This window comes from Acromyrmex echinatior, chromosome 7 (genome assembly GCF_024713525.1).
Source record: "Acromyrmex echinatior isolate Ae372 chromosome 7, ASM2471352v2, whole genome shotgun sequence".
In the NCBI taxonomy this organism is placed as follows: domain Eukaryota; kingdom Metazoa; phylum Arthropoda; class Insecta; order Hymenoptera; family Formicidae; genus Acromyrmex; species Acromyrmex echinatior.
In genome coordinates this window covers 2,027,641-2,032,383 of record NC_141858.1, presented here as the reverse complement: position 1 = coordinate 2,032,383, position 4,743 = coordinate 2,027,641, and the positions used below count along the sequence as shown (strand labels likewise).

At 34.4% G+C, this 4,743-nt stretch overlaps 1 long non-coding RNA gene across 1 annotated transcript; it reads right to left on the bottom strand.

Annotated features, from left to right (window-relative positions):
• Positions 1-2,483: 2,483 nt before the first annotated feature.
• LOC147908952 (uncharacterized) lies at positions 2,484-4,542 on the bottom strand. Its single transcript, XR_015545759.1, has 2 exons — positions 2,844-4,542; positions 2,484-2,778 (listed from the first exon to the last, which is right to left on the bottom strand). It is a non-coding gene; the product is annotated as an uncharacterized LOC147908952 (long non-coding RNA).
• Positions 4,543-4,743: the final 201 nt, after the last annotated feature.

The window sequence follows — 4,743 nt, the reverse complement described above, 5'->3', positions numbered from 1 at the left end:
TTTATTTTGATTGATCTAAAGGATGGTTTTCATTTAATTAAAATAAATACATCCAGATTCCACTAAGTATTTCTCATTTGCCACTCCAGATGGCCAGTACGAGTATCTACGGTTATCCTTCGGATATTGTGAATCCTCCGCAGAATTTCAAAAGAGAGTTTATCATGTACTACAATCATTGATCAGAGAGGACAAGATCTTGGTTTATATTGACGACATACTTCCGTCCAAATCCATTGAAGAAAATTTGATAATTCTTAAACAAGCAATGTTGTTACTCAAAAAATGAATTTGCAATTAATTTTGAAAAAAGTCAATTTCTTAAGCGGTCTGTTGAATTTCTGGATTACGTAATATTCTCAGCCGGAAACTTTAAGCGAATACGTTGAAGCAGTCAAACATTTTCCCCTCCCAAAAAAAGTTACTGAATTACAACGATTTTTAGGTCTTGTGAATTTTTTCCATCGGTTCATCAAGGACCTCGCCACTAAGGCCAAACCATTGTATTTGCTGCTCAAGAAGAACGCGGAATTCAAATTTGATAACTGTATTGAAGCGTTCGAATGACTAAAATCTGATTTGTTTTCATATCTGATTTGCTTCACATGCCCGGTATTAAGACCTCATCAGCCTTATTTGCATACTGAGTTGCATACTGACGCGAGTCCTATCGCGCTCGCTGCGATACTCTTACAGAAACAAGATTCTGATACGCTGGCTTATTACAGTCAATCCATTAACCAGGCTGAGTCCAGACATCATTCTTTCCAGTTGGCGATGCTAGCTATCGTAAAGACCACAGAACGATTCCACATTTATTTAACCGGAACATCATTTAAAGTTTTTACTGATTGTAATTCGTTGGTTCATGCCGTGAACAAAGCTAATATTAATCCACGTATAGTTCGCTGGATTTTGCGATTACAAAACTATACGTTTATAATTCAACATAGGAATGGCCAGAAAATGACACACGTAGATGCGTTAAGCAGGTTAGTTGCATTCACGGAAATTATGCCTCGAGAGAAAGAGCTCCAGCTTAGACAGCTTAGCAGATCCGAATATTAAGGTGGTCGCTCAGCATTTAAAAAAACATACCCACCACGAGTATGATCTTATCGATGGACTAGTATATAAAAAAGAACCTGAATTAAATTCATAGTGCCAGAAGGCATGATTCATAAAATGTTACACATCTACTACGATGAATCTGCCCATTGTGGTACCGAGAAGACTTTTCAAGACATCAGCACCTATTACTGGTTCCCAGGCATGCGCCATAAAATCAAAAGTTATGTGACGAATTGCGTGACCTGTCTAATGGCAAGTGCGTCAGCTAACCCAAAAGAAGGCGAGTTATAGATTATTTTGACTGTAAAAACCCCGTTTCAAATAACGCACACTGATCATTTTTGTCCCTTGCCTGAATTCCGTAAAACACATTCTACTTCTTATTGATTCGTGTATACGATTCACTTAGCTATTTCCAGTAAAATCCACTACAATGCGCGAAGTGATCAAGCACTTTTTAACATTGTTCGATGACTACGGAAATCCTAATGAAATTGTATCCGATCGTGGAACTGCGTTTTCGTCGGCTGAATTTGTCGAATTTTTGCGTTCTCGCGGAATTAAAAACATCGTATCGCAGTAACATGGGCGAACGGGATGATTGAGAGAATTAATAGATTCTTGAAGACCTCACTTAAAAAGTTGTTGACTGGCCCAGCAAACTCGCTACGATACAGTACGTAATTAATAACATATTCTACTCTGCGATTAAAATGTCTCCTTCCAAGTTATTGTTAGGATACGACATGAAAAATCATTCCGATAGTAAACTCATCGAGTTCTTGACTGAATTAGCTAAAACGGAAACTGTGCTGGATCGAGAGATTTACCTTAGTTAAATGAGCGAGATACGAGCCGTAAGCTTGCAATTGGAATTACCGAAACTAAAATTAAAGAGTATAACAAGATTTATAATACTTTGATCGTAGTCACAAAGCACCAAAGAAGTACAAAGCAGGAGAATACGTGCGTGTTAGGAACGACTCGGCGAAAGTAAAAAAATTGAAATCAGATTTTAAAGATCCTTACATGATAGACAAAGTACTGTCTCACAATCGATACATAGTCAAAGATACTTCAAGTTTTAACATTACTCCTAGGCCATACAACTCGATTGTGTCGCCCGATAGACTCCGACCATGGATAAAACCAGTGGTACCTATGTAAAACCTTACCGTATCAAAATAATTTTAAGATTGCGTTTAATAGTTAGTATAAGAGTTGCGTTTCTGTTAATAGCGGTTGATAAATATTGGGTTATCTAAAAAGTATCCGCGGTACTTTGTCACTAGATATATGATCATCAACACACATCTAGTGATAAAAAACTGCGGATACTTTTTAGATGACCCAATATATAAACGTGTATGAATTATCATTATATAGACTTAAGCGTAATAGATAAGACAAAATTATTTGTTGCATTAATGATTAATCATTTATTTGTAGTCCGTTTATTTTATTATTTGTTCCGTTTCAAATTAAAAAAAAAACTGCTAGTTACGTTCAGGACGAACGCTAGTGCAGAATGGTCGAGCTGTAAGCAATTACCATTTAAGTTGGTAAACTACCAAGAATAATATCCCTAGTTACGTCGTAGCGTGGATATATACTGCGCCGATCGTGCATCACCATGTACCACCGTGATTGGACGTTCCTAATGGAAGTCCTCGATTGGAGCATACGACAGGGGGAAGAGCTGGCGCTCTAAAAGAAAAGAACGATAATGATAGTCTCAACTTGTACTTCAGAGAATAAAGTGACGTGCATACAATCTCATCCTGATTTCTCACAAATCCCTTTCAAAGAGATCCGTTGGTATTACTGTACCAATATAAAGACGAACCAATATAAAAATATACTTAATCGATGCGTTTTTGTACGAAATGAAGAAATCTGGCAAAAAAATGTCGCTCTGCCCCGCGAACCAAGATATTAAGCGTTAAGTTGATGACGCTTAACGCTTAATATCTTAGTTCGCGGAGCAGAGCGACATTTTTTTTTTGCCAGACGATTTTGACGATTTAGGTTAGGAAATATGTCAGCCGCAATTCTGCGCTGCGGTAAGATAGCCCTCATTTCGCGAAGGTTGTAAATCCATATCGTTAAAAAACCTAACTCAACTCATTTTTTACTTTTGCGTGGAAAGTTGTACGTTCAAGAAGCAAAGTTCTCCTAGGTTTACAACTTTCCACGCAAAATGAGGGTCACTTCGCACCAAAAAATGGGTTAAGATTATGTTTTTTAACGTGAACCGAACATGTATTTACAATAAGTACCTAAAACGCATGTGCACGTGACCATAGAGCATGAAAATGTGATCGCAGCGCAGTATTTCACGGCTGACATATTTCCTAACCTAAATAGTCGTCAACTTTAACGCTTAATATCTTGATTCGCAGGGCAGAGCGACACTTTTTTTTGTCAAATTCCTTCATTTCGTACAAAACGCATCGATTGAGTATATTTTTATCAAAATTTGAGGTGGAATATTATATTTACTCAATTCTTCTTAATATTATATTTATTCAAAATTCATACGGGAAATGTTTTGAGATCGAGACTTAACCGATCAGAAACCAATATGATTCTTGTAAATTTGATCCATATAAATGTAATATTAGAAGATTTTTTATGTATGATATTTTATGTTTCACATTAAAACAAACATATATAATAAGTGCGAAATGCGAGGTTCACGATAGATTTACTTATATTTAAATCATTAAGTAATATTATTAATTTTAATTAATAAATTTAGTAATACATTATAAAACATTTGTAATACATTATAAAACTTTTTTCAAAATTTATAGGAATTTGGACAAAGGCGAAGTCGTGTTTATAGTTGCAGCATATATTTTAAAGAAATGCTGGATTTAAACTTTAATCCATATAAAAAAAAATTAAAAAGATATTAATTTTAAATAACTTAAGTTTCTCTGCTTTAAAACATATCTGCTTTAAAAACACAAATTCACTTTAAAAATACAAATTATTTTTTTATATTATTTTTAAAGCAGTGAATTTGTATTTTAAAAGCAATGATCGAACCACTGCTATAACAGATTTCCTAACCTAAATAATCGTCAATTTTAATGATATATTTCGGTTCGCGGAACAGCGCGACACTTTTTTCTTGTTAAATCTTTATTTTTACGCGAAAACTCTCTGATTCAGTGTATTTTTATCAAAATTTGAGGTAAACGGGATCTCAACATTCTTCTTCTTATGCCCCTCCTTAGTTTTCCAAGGAAAGGGACACAGGTATAAATTTGATTTTGGGAATATAATCCCGTGATAATTTCCATGGGGAGGTCTCAATCTTTTTAACATTAATTATCACCTGCAGTACTCCAGGAAAAATATAGACAAGACAGTTCTGTAAAGTTCGCTCTTCAACTTTGATGGAAAAATTTTGTTAAAATTAATCCCCATTTTGGAACAGTATTTCAGAAAAAATTTAGTTTAATTTCAACAATTTTTTGTTGAAAAATTCATTTTCAGCAAAATTTTAAGAAAAGTTTCCGAAAAGTTTTTACAAGTTCAAAGAAATTTCAGTTCAATTTCAGCGATTTTTCAGTATGTCAGCTGAAAAATTAACTTTCAGTGAAATTTCAATAAATTTTCAATCGACAATTTCGCTAAAATGTTCCAAACATATGAAATAAT